This window comes from Nomascus leucogenys, chromosome 4, assembly GCF_006542625.1.
Source record: "Nomascus leucogenys isolate Asia chromosome 4, Asia_NLE_v1, whole genome shotgun sequence".
In the NCBI taxonomy this organism is placed as follows: domain Eukaryota; kingdom Metazoa; phylum Chordata; class Mammalia; order Primates; family Hylobatidae; genus Nomascus; species Nomascus leucogenys.
In genome coordinates this window covers 69,621,588-69,637,038 of record NC_044384.1, presented here as the reverse complement: position 1 = coordinate 69,637,038, position 15,451 = coordinate 69,621,588, and the positions used below count along the sequence as shown (strand labels likewise).

Below are 15,451 nucleotides of genomic sequence, written 5' to 3'. Positions count from 1 at the left end.
TATTTGATGAATGAATGTTTAATTGCATAGGTGAAGATTACTAGTCACGGGCATTTTACTAACTGATTCTCAGGCATAGGTTCATGTGATGTCAAGGAGCTATGTTTTGTTTGGTAAAAGTAATAAAATAGCACAAGAATGAATGCAAGCACTGAAGCACGATGGAGGCGCCTATCATGACTTACTCTGTGATTTACATCACTCGTTGTCTTTCCAGGTTACTTATCATCCTGATAATTGTCATCAGCATTGTTTGGGTCCTTCTAGCACAGTTTCACAAAATGGGCAACTCTTCTGTTAGGTAGAAATAATTCCATTTGAGCCTTTAATTGCATCTGTCCTGCAGCTTCTTCTTTTGGAAGAGTTAATTAAAGGGTAGATACATTAGAAAATTTTTTTCCACGTTAGAATGAGCAAACCACAATGTTCATTTCACTGGAGTAGCAGAATGCTTCCTTTTGACCTTCCAAGCTCATCTCAATTTCATTGCAGTAGCCCCATTTCCTAATGCTCACCAAAGTGTGAGGGCGTTCCTGTAGTCAGGTGTTTCTATTCCTTATGATCTGTGACATTTATACATAGCACAGTGCTCAGCAGCACAGATTTGGGAGTCAGGATGCTTGGATCCAGTCCTTACTCTGATACTGAATAGAGTTGTGATCTTGAGCAAATCCCTTGAATCTATGTAAAAGTATTATAATTGTACCTTATTTTTGAGGTTCCTGAGACGATTAAGATTTTTTTTTTTTGATGAAGCCCTGGAGCCCTAGATGTACCCTTATCATCATTATTATTATTTTCAGGTGTTGGTCAGGTTCAGCGACATTAATATCTCTTTGTCTTTATCTTCATCTCTCAAAGTCATCTGCTTGCCTTTATGCAATACTGTTTTTCTTAAATGTAATTCCTTGCACAGGAAGACTGGGGATTACCACCAAATTTTGAAAGTAAATAAAAGCTCTTAATTATCAAAAATTTTAATGGAACTGTCAAAACCACCTAATATCAACTTTCTAAATGGTATAAGTCAGTTCTGTTTATTCTACAAAGTGACTATTTTTAAATCTATGTATAATTAATTATGTTAATTACATTTTTCAAGGAAATCCACCATTTTGGATCATGGAGTGCAGGATTTATGAGTCTCCTGGAGGCTGGAGAATCAAAGTACAAAGCCGTGCTCCAGCCCTGGGGTGCAACAACTCACTACTAAACACACATGTATTTGCAGCCTTTTTGGCTCAAGGCTAGATGCTTGTCAGTCCTTAGGTTGAGAAAGCAGGCATGGTGACAGTTATGACCTCTCCTATTTCCTCAAATCTCTGATTTGTTCTTGCTTCTAATGCAGGATACCCTCTGAGGTCAAATCATTGGGTTTGTGGCCATGAGACCATAGACTTTGCCTGGCTTCCAGTGACTGTGCAAGATGACTTGTGGAGTGCACCGCCTGAACTTGGACATCACTGTCTTTTCGGATCCATACCCGTCATCCTTGGAATTTCCCCTGTATCCAAACCTGTTCCTGATACAGGTGTGAGTAATGAGTAAGGAATTTATGGTTTTATTTAAAGATAGGAGCTTTGCTTTTTAAAACTGCTACTCATGTACAGGTCCCAGGCCAGTGGAATCATGGCAACACAGATTCCCAGAGCTAGAAGGAACTTGTGGTATCATTCAGTCATCCAATCAAATAATACTTGCACCTAATCTGTACAAGGAACCAGTGAAATAAAGAATAAAGGATTAGAAAATGGGCTCCACATAAAATTTTTTTAAAGGAAAACCTCACAGTGCAATTGAGAGGAATATTTGCACCGTTCTTTTTGGATATCAGGAAGTAAATAGTGTTCCCCATGAGAATGGGAAAGACTTCACAGCGGAGCTGTCATCTGGGCTGGACCTGTTTGTGGGTGAGTAGCATTTCACACACAGCATGCACTAGCACAGAGATTAAAAACGTTCATGGAAACTGTGAGCAGAAAGAAGCAAAATAAAACACTGAGGTGTGCTTTTGTCTTTCAGATTGTCACAGATGTTTAATACAGGTTAGCATCCCAAATCCAAAAATCTGAAATCCAAAATGCTCCAAAACCCAAAACATTTTCAGCTTCTAAATGATGCTCAAAGGAAGTGCTCGCTGGAGCATTTCAGATTTCAAATTTTTGGATTTGGAATTCTCAGTCAGTAAGTATATATAATGCGAATATTCTGAAATCTGCAGAAACCCAAATTGGAATCACTTCTGGTCCCAATCATTTCAGACAAGGGATACTCAGCTCTCATGTGTAACATTCAGTGTTGGTGAGGATGGGGGGTAACACCCACTCTCTGTAACTGTTAGAAGCATATGAATTTGTATGATTTGTAAGAGGGCAATTTGGGAGGACCTATCTGTTTTAAAATTCTCCTAACCCATGGATCTCATCCCATTTCTAGAGTCTTTTATGTAAAATATTTCTACCATTAGGAGAAATATATGCAAGGGGACTTTCTATGTAGCAATATTTTAATAAAATAGAAAATTGGGACAAATCAAATTTCCATCACAAAGGAAATAGATATACAAATAATAATATACTGAATATTACGCAGGTTTTAAACATCAGAAAAGGGCTCAGCTTCTGATTTCCAATGATGGTGTTGAAGTGGGTCACAGCCGGTTTACATTTGGTTTTCATGTGGGAACTCTGGGTCTCTGCCTTAGTTTAATGATTTTATATGCCGCTAAATTCAGCTAATGAAAAGCTATTCCATGCGTGGCAAAACGGAACTTGAAAACAGTTTCTTGTCAACAATCGAGTAGACCTGTTTTATGTACAACCCACGCCTTCATCTGCCTGCCCCTCTGTCTGTCCTCACAGTCCTCATTCATTAGTGGAACTGAGTGCCCACTGCTGGGCTGACGATCAGTTGCATAACCTCCCTGTTCCTAGTCACACATTAATTCTTCAATACATCCCTTTGGATCACTTGGGATTAAACCTCCATTTCCAATTTCTTCCCCAGACGTATTTCTCATTCTTCTCCCAGCACACCCTTCAGCCCATCCATGCAGGTTTCTTTGCTTTTCCCACTTTACACCAAATTCCTTGGTTTGTTGTTGTTGTTGTTGTTGTTGTTGTTGTGACAGAGTCTCGTTCTGTCGCCCAGGCTGGAGTGCAGTGGCGCAATCTCGGCTCACTGCAAGCTCCACCTCCTGGGTTCACGCCATTCTCCTGCCTCAGCCTCCCGAGTAGCTGGGACTACAGGTGCTCACCACCACACCCAGCTAATTTTGTTTTGTATTTTTAGTAGAGACGGGGTTTCACCACCTTGGCCAGGATGGTCTCAATCTCCTGACCTCGTGATCCACCCACCTCAGCCTCCCAAAGTGCTGGGATTACAGGCGTGCGCCACCACGCCTGGCCCAAACTCCCTGTTTTTACTCCAACTTTTACCTCCTCTTCAAGACAAAACAAGCAAACAAAACTGTAACAGTATTTTTAAACTTAGCTGTAATCTTTCTTCCTTCATGAACATTTCTCCAAAAGCCACTCCCATGGTTCTGTGTGTTCCAAATATTTTTAAATATTAGGTATAAGGCTGAGCATTTCAGGATGTGCTGTTTTGAGCTGTACACTCACTGTATTGTTTGTATTGATGCTTCACATTTGAGGCCTGGTCATTGCCTGCTACCCCTTTGGAGAGTTGATGTCAGTGCTCCTGAGTAAGGTTGGTGCACAGTTTTTCTTTTTATACTTAATTTTTGGGTTTGGTATTAAAATTACAGTGTTTTCATCAAATTAATTATAAGTAGCCCCTTTCATCAATTTCATGGAAATATTTCAATCAGACTTGAATGCCAACTCCATTGTAATTTTGGTATTTAGCCAATAATACTATTAGGGGTGTGTGTGTGTGTGTGTGTGTGTGTATGAGAGAGAGAGAAGGGGTGGGAGGTGGAGGTGGGGTAAAGAAAGGGAGAGAAAGACAGAGACAAGGAAAGATACTTCTTAACTACTAATTAAATTTATATAATGGCTATTGAAGTATTTAGGATTTTTCTTCATGAATTCATTTTAGAAAATTATGCCTTCTAGGATTTTATCTACCTTGTACACATTTTAAATGTCTCAGCATAAATTTCCTTATAATATCCACTGATTGTTTTGTAATCTCTGCTACCTCTATAGTTATGTCTCTTTATTAAGTTCTGATATGAATTTTTGTGATCTTTCTTTTTTTCTTGATAATACATTTTTCTCAAAAACAACTGTTGGCTCTGTTACCCCTTCCCACTATTGTCCTTATTTTCTCTTTCATTAATTTCTCTTCTCATCTGTTATCCTTCCATTACATTATTTGGATTTCTTCTGATGTTATTTTTTTCTAACTTAAGTTGTATACTTAATTTTTACCTTTCTTTCCTATTTATTTTTAAGACAGAGTCAGGCTCTGTTGCCCAGGCTGGAGTGCAGTGGCAGAATCTCGAGTCACTGCACCCTTTGCCTCCCGGGTTCAAGCGATTCTCCTGCCTCAGCCTCCCCAGTAGCTGGGACTACAGGCATGCACCACCACATCTGACTAATTTTTGTACTTTCAGTAAAGACATAGAGATGGGGTTTCACTATGTGGGCCAGGCTGGTCTCAAACTCCTGACCTCAAGTGATCCTCCCACCTTGGCCTCCAAAAGTGTCAAGTTCCTAATTTCAATAACTAATCTCATAGATTGCTCTCACATAATGCTCTTTGCTGCATCTCCCAATTTTCAATTTGCACAATTTTTATTATTTATTAGTAAGTATTATTTCATTGTGATTCTTACAGAGATTTGAGTTTAGAACTATGCTCTACATTTTCTCATATTGCAGCCAATGCTCTTGTGCATGAGTCTTCATATTTTGCAAGTCTACTTTGGGATAGATTTTGAGATGTTGGACAATGGGTCAAAGTGTTAGTGCTTATGCAGCTTTGCTAAATATTGCCGAACTCCTCTCCACAGGTGCTGAGTCAGGCTTTCTTAACCACAATGTGTGCACAGCCACACTAACGTAGTTAGATGTGAAACTTCTAAAATTTTGTCTTGAAGTGGTTTCTTAGTATAGTTTTAATTTGAACTTTTTCACATTTTGAATGAGATTTTGTTTTTCTTTGGACTGTTTGTTCATGTCTCTGACATGCTTACATGGGATTGTTGGTCGTCTTCCCTATTTTTAGAGACTTGTTATATATCAAGTGTATTATCATCTTTGTGTTATACCAGGCCTGTTTTTTTTTTTTTTTTTTTTTTTTTTTTCCTGTTTGCCATGTATCTTTTGCACTTTATTGAACTTTAGGTCATACAAAATTTTTCTATTTTCATATAATAAAATTTAATTATAATTTAATGATATTCTCAGGGTTTCTTCTACCGCTTTCAAGGGGGTGTTCACTTTCTTCAGTAACGTGTGCTGCTTTGACAGAACTGCCAGTGTCAGCTGAAATCGGAATTTTCTGTCTCATGTTTTAGAATAATTGATCTTTCTTTGTTTCAGATAACCCTAAGGAATATCTTGGATGTCTTCACGGGGCTTATGACTTATTCTGAGGTTTGCAAAATAAAGGCCCCCAGCTGAGCAAAGATAGGGCTGCAGCACAGAGGGAACAGCTGCCGGACCCACCGGAGAGGCCTCCTGGAGCACACCGGGACCCCCTCCACCCCCTGGCTTTGGCTGAATCCATGGCTAGTTTGCCTGAACTATATCTGAGCCACTGAGAGTATTTATGAAGCAGAAAATAATTTTGAGTTTCCCTTTTATAACTTTTGTTTCAAAAGTTGTTTTGGATAATTTAATGAAATGACTGTAAACCAGAATTCCCCTTTTCATTATTTCTTTGTGTCGATATAAAAAGAGCTGATGATTTTAAAAGCCAGTGAGATGCCCCTGTCTGTGGATGTCATTGGGAGCGTGGGGTCTGAAGCCTTTCTCTGGTGGCTCTCCAGGAAGATTGCCCCAGCTTGCACTCCCTTTTGGCGGGTTCCAGAGCCTTCCATTTGAAAGGAGCATCTCTCCCCACTCTGCCCCACCCAGCACCAGCTCTTCTGGAACCCACTGACTTCCTAAACACTTTCTTCCTCCTTCACCTCATTGAATTCAAGACTTTAGAAGATAGCCAAAAACTCTAGAGGTGGGGGTGGGTGCGATCTGGAAATCCCTGCTGTAATCTTTTTAAGGGAATCCACTGGAAATTATTAATTTATGTTTTAAATAAAACCATTCCTTACTTAACAGAATATTAAGCCACTCATTTTTTAACAGAACTTTGAGATATAATCAAAATGCCATAAATTTCACCCCCACACAGTGTACAATTCCAAGGTTTCCAATATAGTCACAGAGGTCTCTGCAACAATTACCACAATTTTAGACGTGAAGACCATTTGTTGGCAGCCCTACCTGCCTCTATGTGTATATATATAATTTTAATATTGGATTGGATATTATGGTATTTAATATTGTACTGTTACCTATTTGTGTTTTTATATTGCTGTTTTATTTTATTCAGATGAATAATAATTATCTCCATAGAGTCATACATTTATATAGGGTTAAACACACCTTTTCACAATTCAGTAAATTAAATTGGCCAGGCATGGTGGCTCACGCCTGTAATCCTAGCACTTTGGGAGGCTGAGGCAGGCAGATCACCTGAGGTTTGGAGTTCGAGACCAGCCTGACCAACATGGAGAAACCCTGTCTGTACTAAAAATACAAAAAATTAGCCAGGTGTGGTGGCGCATGCCTGTAATCCCAGCTACTCGGGAGGCTGAGGCAGGAGAATCACTCGAACCCAGGAGGCGGACGTTGCAGTGAGCCGGGATCGCACCATTGCACTCCAGCCTGGGCAACAAGAGCAAAACTCCATCTCAAGAAAAAAAAAAAAAGAAAGTAAATTGTTTTTAATTACTCACATAAGAAACACATGTGTTATCGTTATAAAAATTCACATAGTGCTTAGGTCTATAGAATAAATGTATCCCCACCACCTCCCGGCCCACCCCCTCGTCTGCATTCACCTACACAGTTAAACATGCACATATGTTTCTGTGACACGATCTTGCTTTGCATACTGTTCACTGATTGGCTTTTCCATATAAGATTTAATTTGGTGATTACCGCTTATCAGTACCTATAGGTCTCTCTCATTATTATTTATAATTACATCATTATTCCATACGGTATTTTACCATAATTTGGTCACTTTTTCACTGAGGAATTTTTATGTCAATTTCAGTTATTTGTTATTGTTACCAATGCTGTACTGGGCATCCCTGTATATCCACCTTTTTGTCGCATTAGTTAAGTGGTTTTTTCCTTTTATGATTGATTTATAAAAATAAAATACTGCAGCAAATGTTAATGTTTAATATTTTCATAAAATTAAAAATCTGTGTTCCAAAAAGAAATCAATGGTTTATACTTCTACCATCAGTGTATGAGAATTCCTATTTCCCCACACCCTTAATTACACAGGAAATTATCAATGTTTGCCAATTTTATGATTTAAAAATATTTTTACTTTTAATTTGGATTTCTCCACTTATTAGGAAGATTGTGCATATTCGTGTATGTGTATTGGCCATTTGTATTTCTCCCTGTGATTTCCATAATGATACGTTTTACTAGTTTTCTAATTCATTTAGTGATATTCTTTATATGTTCTGCACATTTATTATTTCCATATAATTACTGAGTTTTTTTCTTAAGGTCTGTGTCATAACTTTTACTTTGTTTATATTGTTTTTGTTTTGAAGAAGCTTTTCTTTTTACACAGTCAAATTTTCAATATTTTCCTTATCATTTCTGGATTTTGTGACAGGCTTTCAATAGCTGGTCCTTTTAGGGCTTTATCGATTTGTTTTGTTTTAAGGAACATGCTCAAATCCTACATTATATAGTGATTTACTTGCTCCCTTTATAACAAGTGGTAGACATAACTAGTTCCAACTAATGTAGATTAAATGTATTCTTTTCAGTTGTGTAGTAATTCATATTATAGATACTTTCTGATTTCTTTATTCTCTATTAGATGGATATTAAGCTTATTTTTTAAAATTCCCACCACTAATGACTTTCCAGTAATCATCAATATACATGGATCCCCCCAATTTTTTTTTATGTAGTATACGATTCTCAAAATGGTATAATTGAGCTATGATAAATTTAATTATACTTTAAAAAATACTGACATTATTTTTCACAGAGTTAATCAGATCACACTCTTACCAATTACATACGTAGGCCTCTTCCTATGTAGGCTCAATAGCACTAAAAGTTTTTTTAATAAAAATACTAATTTGGTTTGTGAAAAATCCCATAGGTGCTTTAATTAATCAACTATTTCTATTGCAGTGAGTTGCCTATTTGTGTGTGTGTGTGTGTGTGTGTGTGTGTGTGTGTGTGTGTGGCTGAGCCGGCCCTGCCTGTGCCACAGCTACCCTAAACAGAGAGGAAGGACTGTAGGTCAGAGTCACAGCCCCCTGAGGAGAGAGGGGTGTGAAGCAGAGTGGGGTGAGGTTCCCCCTCCCCTATGCGGGGGGTGAGCAGGGTGAGGACAGGAGCCCAGGGTGTGGTGCAGACACAACTCCCACTTCATGACACTGCTTTGGAGCCTGGGCTCCTTCAAAGCCGCCTTACAGCTCCTAAAACCTTCATGGGGGCAGAGCCACTGCATGCAAATAAGAGCTGTTACCTGTCTGTCCCTGGGCCTCCCTCCCCTGGGTTCTCACAGCTGATCCAGTGGGTGAAGGGGGGTCCTTGCTGTCAGCGTTGCAACCCAAATCTATCCAGTGGGCACCGTGATGGCTGAACTCCCCTGGAGGCCCTGAGGGGTTTCCCAGCTGGGAGGGGCCATCTCAGCAGTGTCCCCACTGTCCCCCACTGCCCTCAGACCCCAAAGTCTTCCTGCCTCCCTGACACACCTGGGCATCTCAGTGTGAGGCCCGCAGTTTTCTAAAGCTGTTCATGGTGTCAGAGAGGGGCCAGGGCATCTGGGAACTGTAAACAAGGGTGCTGTCAGTGGAGGGGAGGTCCCTCTCCCTGAAAGGAGCCGCAGCCACCTGCTTTCCAGCTGTACCAGCAGGGCATGTGTGCTATTTCCTCTCTGTCGGTGTTTCCTGGGAACTCTGCCTCCCGGGTTCAAGCCATTCTTCTGCTTCAGCCTCCCCAGTAGCTGGGACTACAGGCGTGCACCATCACATCTGACTAATTTTTGTACTTTTAGTAAAGACAGAGAGACAGGGTTTCACTATGTGGGCCAGGCTGGTCTCAAACTCCTGACCTCAAGTGATCCTCCCACCTTGGCCTCCAAAAGTGTCAAGTTCCTAATTTCAATAACTAATCTCATAGATTGCTCTCACATAATGCTCTTTGCTGCATCTCCCAATTTTCAATTTGCACAATTTTTATTATTAATAAGTATTATCTCATTTCATTGTGATTCTTACAGAGATTTGAGTTTAGAACTATGCTCTACATTTTCTCATATTGCAGCCAATGCTCTTGTGCATGAGTCTTCATGTTTTGCAAGTCTACTTTGGGATAGATTTTGGGATATTGGGTCAAAATGTTAGTGCTTATGCAGCTTTGCTAAATGTTGCCAAACTCCTCTCCCCAGGTGCTGAGTCAGGCTTTCTTAACAACGTGTGCACAGCCACACTAACGTAGTTACATGTGAAACTTCTAAAATTTTGTCTTGAAGTGGTTTCTTAGTATAGTTTTAATTTGAACTTTTTCACATTTTGAATGAGATTAAAAGCCATTTGTTCTTTTTGTTTTTCTTTGAACTGTTTGTCTCTGACATGCTTACGTGGGATTGTTGGTAGTCTTTTCTTCCCTATTTTTAGAGACTTGTTATATATTAAGTATATTAAAACCTTTGTGTTAGGCACAGAGTTTACACACACCACACTCTCATCAGCCTCTCTTTTATCTATTTTTTTCCTTTATAACTATTTCAGATCATGTTTCCGTCCATCTCTGAGTCACCAACCCAAGTGTAAATAATGTGGACCACTCTTCCAAATAATCTCTACAGATACTTAAAAAATTCGTAGAGTGTGTTTGCATTTTTGCATTAAATTATTTTCCCCCTTTAGGCCTCATCTGGTTTTTTATTTTTTCTGTGATTTAAACTCATACATTTAATTTTATCCATGTGTGCCTGTGAGCCTCTTCCGTGACTTCCAACTGGTCAGCATTGAATCAACTACACTTTCCTTATAAACCCCCTTGTGCTGAGCAGCCAGGTTGCTGCTGATACCAGCTACCTCCTACAGTGAGGACTCCTCCTGCATCTTTCCTGCCTCTGAACGAGAGAGGGCTTGGTGCATGGAGGGTGCACTCTTAATGTTCGTGTGTGCTGAGGAAATCCCTCAGGATGGCTGACCTCCTAAACACTCCCAGTTGTGAGTGAGAGTTTGACTCCCCATAATCTAACTAGCAATTTATTTTGATTTTTTTTAATTGCAACATTAGTTGTCTGCTCAGCACTCATTGGTTTCATGCCTGACTGAGAAATAAGTGCTCAGTTCTGGAGTGTCCACGAGAACCCACAGGTTTTGCTTCCCCAGGTTGTGCTGGCTGGCGGACCTCCATCCCTCTCCCTGTTTCCAGCCCAAGGGGCTCTGGCTGCTCCCGCCACTCCCATCGCGCTCCGCCCCAAGCCCCTTTGCTTTCCCTTTGCCCTTCCTGGAGGGAGCCGCCCACAGACACGTGCTGGGTGTCTCCACAGCCACTCCTTTTGCCTCAGGTGGATCTGAACCTATGTTCATATGACTTTTATTCATCCACAATTGCTTTGTTGTAATATTTGTCCATTTTTAATTAGGTTTCCATTTTATTTGTCTTTTCTATTTTTTTCAGAATTCTCGATAGTCCTTGCAAATATCTTTCCATTGTTTGATACCCTGTGCAATTTTACCTATTAAATCCTTCTTTGAACAAAACACCTTAAATAGTCGTGCAGGAACTCATAAGGTTATGTGGTTTCTCAGACAGAATAACACACCATGTACTCACTTTCGTCTGTCAAATTCATAGAAACCTCAGCAAGTTTGGCATAGTAAAGCCTATGAAAGTGCACTCAATCACACATGATCGGAAGAATGCATATTCAAACTAGAGTTTCTCACTTCTACACCCACCAAAATAGACACGTTATCAGAGAGAAAAATGCAGAGGGTTGGTGAGGTTGTGGAGGAACTGGAGCTATCACATGTGACTCTGGGAACATACTTAATTTCAACCACTTTGATAAATGACTTTCTAGGGTGTACTAGAGTAATCGGTACCTGTGACCCTACAGTCCCACTCCTGCTACCTGTGGCCAAAATACATGTATGAGGCAAGGACGTTGGTGTCCCCCTGGGGGGCTTTATAGCAGCATCACTTCACGTAACGATAGCAGGACAAGCCGCAGACAAAACGCCTCAGACACCGAGTTAAAGAAGGAAGGGATTTATCCAGCCGGGGGCTTCGGCAAGACTCACGTCTCCAACAACCGAGCTCCCCAAGTGAGCAATTCCTGTCCCTTTTAAGGGCTCACAACTCTAAGAGGGTCTGCATAAGAGGGTCATGATCGATTGAGCAAGCAGAGGGTACGTGACTGGGGCCTGCATGCACCGGTAATTAGAACGGAACAGAACAGGACAGGGATTTTCACAGTGCTTTTCTATACAACGTCTGTAATCTATAGATAACATAACCTAGTAGGTCAGGGGTAGACCTTTAACTACCAGGCCCAGGGTGTGGCGCCAGGCTGTCTGCTTGTGGATTTCATTTCTGCCTTTTAGTTTTTACTTCTTCTTCCCTTGGAGGCAGAAATTGGGCATAAGACAATATGAGGGGTGGTCTCCTCCCTTATAACCATCATGATAAACAGAGTGAATGTAAAACATAGAGGGTGTAAACTCATTGTGCCAACTTCCTACAATGTAGATGTTACATATGGACAGGACCCAGCAGTACAAAATGCTGAATGTTTCATCACAATGGGACATAGGTGAAATTCACATGATATTCACGTATAATTTTCATTCAGACACAAAAGAGTACATACTGTAGGTTTCCATTGATACAATGTTTAAAAATAAATTTAAAATATGTTGATCATGAGCAGAATAGTGAGTGTCTCTTGGAAGTTACTGCCTGGGAATTAGCCAAAGAGGGGCTGCCAGGGTGTTTATATCTGGGTGGTGGTAACACAGTATTTGTTAGAAGGCAACGATCTGTACATGTAATATACTGTGCATGGTACCACAAGTAAAGCAACCATCAAATAAAAACAAAGTAATAGAAACTATTTTTCCATATGCAAACTTCCATCCTTACTGTCCCCTCTGAGTCCATCACATATTTTAAATAGAAGTAACTCCAATCTTGCATGCACACTTCCAGATATAGAGGGAACACACACCGCTCTCTTTTAATCAGGACAATCATGACAGCAAATTCAGCAAAAAACATCACAAGAAAGGCGAATTAAAAGCCAAACTCAGCTGGGTGTGTGGGCTCCTGGGGACAGTGGGGTGTCCCCTCCCCTCACTCCAGCTGCCCTGATTTTCCAGCACAGGATGTGCTGGCCATGCCCTTCACTCTGTTTACACATCACCCCCAGCTGTGAACCCCTCTAGGACCTGGATGTGACTCAGTGTTTAGCACCCCTAGGGCCTCACAGAGCACCTGGTACTTATGCCTGTGCCCAGGAAGTACATACTAGATGAAAGATAACACTAGGCCATTGATGGCTACGCTGGAAGGAAAACCCAGGGGTGGGGAGGTGACGTCTCCCTCATCTCCGAATCCCAGTTCTGGGCTCCCTGGTGCCACGGTTACTAACCAGGTGCATCTGCATTTTAAATTAATTTTAAAATGTAATCTCCAGTATCTCATCACACCAGGCATATTTCCAGTGCCCGGTAGCCCTGTGCTCAGAAGGCAGAGGGAACATTCGCATCTGTGCAGAACAGGCTCGTGGCAGTGGCTCCAACCTGGGACAGTGCCTGTTTGTGAATCACTGACCTGTAGGGTTGGAGCCCCACATTGATAAGGCTGGTGGGAAGAGCTGCAATGATCCGGAAGAGAGGGGAGTGGCAGGTGGAAAGGGGGTCCTCTCTTGATGTGAACATTTGCAAATGTGAGCAGTGACTTGTTGAAGGCCTCTGATTCCAGAGAGCCCAGGTAAGTTCCGAGAAAGCAGAGGATGGAGCAGGGAGTTGCTGTGGCAGCTGGTGTGGCCTCCCCTGCAGCAGGGAGGATGGGCGAGTGCCTCTGGGTAACACCTTTCTTGTGGTACTTGTGTCTCCAGAGCTTGGACTGGCAACAGGAGACATGATTACAGCAGTGACGATGATGACGCTCCAGGTAGATGGGCACCCTGGAGAGGGGACACCATGAAAGTGGCTTCCCGGGAGCAGTCCACTCAGGCCTGCAGCTTCGGAGACCAGGGAAGGAAGAGGGAGATGAAATTAGAAAAAAAAAGAAAATGTGTTATGTTTAAATGTTCATGAGAGTAGAAAAGTGACGATGTCTACGGCCTTTGGGTGTGTTTGTCAGCTTTTCTCGCTTTGCTTCGCAAACATTATCTTTCCCTCGGGACCTGCTCTTTTCTGCCTCTTCCACACCGAATCTCAAACACTTGGGTTCTATTGGTTATCGTATCTTGAGAATTGGCTTTTCTCCTGACTGCTTAGAGTAAAATGCAAGAAGAGACTGGGTTTTGGTGCTGGCCTACCCTGCAGTATGTCCGTGGGCACAGCTCTCCCCAGGGCGCTCGACACTGGGAGTCAGGTGGGGGTGGGGACTGGGCCTCTCCTGTCTGCACTCTCAGGCGGGGGTTGGGGGTGGGCCCCTCCTGGCTGCACTCTCAGGTTGGGGTGAGGTTGGGCCCCTCCTGTCTGCACTCTCAGGGGGGGTGGGGTGGGCCCCTCCTGCTGCACTCTCAGGTGGGGGTGGGGTTGGGGGTGGGCCCCTCCTGGCTGCACTCTCAGGTTGGGGTGAGGTTGGGCCCCTCCTGTCTGCACTCTCAGGCGGGGGTTGGGGGTGGGCCCCTCCTGGCTGCACTCTCAGGTGTTGTTGCAGCAACTTAGTGCTTCTGCCCCCTCTGCTGACTCCTGCTTTGACGGTAAGGGAGGAGACCACCCCTCATATTGTTTTATGCCCAATTTCTGCCTCCAAAGAAAGAAGAAGTAAAAACTAAAAGGCAGAAATGAAATCCACAAGCAGACAGCCCGGCGCCACACCCTGGGCCTTGTAGTTAAAGATCGACTCCTGACCTAACCGGTTATGTTATTTATAGATTACAGACATTGTATAGAAAAGTACTGTGAAAACCCCTGTCCTGTTCTGTTCCGTTCTAATTACCGGTGCATGCAGCCCCCAGTCACGTAGCCCCTGCTTGCTCAATCGATCACGACCTTCTCATGCCTTAGAGTTGTGAGCCCTTAAAAGGGACAGGAATTGCTTACTTGGGGAGCTCGGCTCTTGAGACAGGAGTCTTGCCAATGCTCCCGGCCGAACAAAGCCCTTCCTTAACTCGGTGTCTGAGGAGTTTTGTCTGCTCCTCGTCCTGCTACATTTCTTGGTTCCCTGACCAGGAAGTGAGGTGATTGGCGGATGGTCGAAGCAGCTCCTTAGGCGGCTTAAGCCTGCCCTGTGGCACATCTCTGCGGGGGACTCCGACCAGCCCTCCACTCTCTGATGTGGATCCTGAGAGCATCCCGGGTAGGCATTTGCCCTGGTAGGACGCCTCGTCAGAGCAGTGTGTAGCAGGCCCCTGTGGAGGATCAATGCAGTGGCTGAACACCGGGAAGGAACTGGTACTTGGAGGCCGGACATCTGAAACTTGGTAAGACTAGTCTTTGGAACTTGCCCACTCCGTTTGAGTGGAAGCGTGGCCTGAGCACCCACGGCGTGCCTTTATCGGCACTTTGGTTTTTGGTTTTGACTTGACTTGGATTGCTTGATACTTTGGTTTTGGTTTTGACCTGGCTTGGATTTCTGGATACTCTGATTTTGGTTTGGTGTAAACTGCAAAAGTGTGTTTGTTCCCTTTTTTCCCCTTGTTTGTTTTGTGGTGTGCGTGTGGTGCGAGTGTGGTGTTTTGTCTCGAAGAAGCGTGGGTCAGGCACAAATAAGCCCACCTTTTCAACTATGTTGAAAATTTTCAAAAAAGGATTTAAGGGAGACTATGGAGTACTATGACACCAGGAAAACTTAAAACTTTGTGCAAAATAGACCGGCCAGCATTAGAGGTGGGTTTGCCATCAGAAGGAAGCCTGGACGAGTCCCTTGTTTCAAAGGTATGGCACAAGGTAACCTGTAAGCCAGTGCACCCAGACCAGCTCCCATACATAGATGCTTGGTTACAGCTGGTTTTAGATCTCTCCACAGTGGTTGAGAGAACTGCAGCATAAGCGAGGCAGAGGAGAGAG

General features: G+C 42.6%; 1 long non-coding RNA gene across 1 annotated transcript; it reads left to right on the top strand.

Moving 5' to 3' along the window:
* The first annotated feature begins 1,079 nt into the window (after positions 1-1,079).
* Positions 1,080-7,374, top strand: LOC100604538. The gene is made up of 2 exons (XR_004029663.1): positions 1,080-1,544; positions 5,514-7,374. It is a non-coding gene; the product is annotated as an uncharacterized LOC100604538 (long non-coding RNA).
* Positions 7,375-15,451: the final 8,077 nt, after the last annotated feature.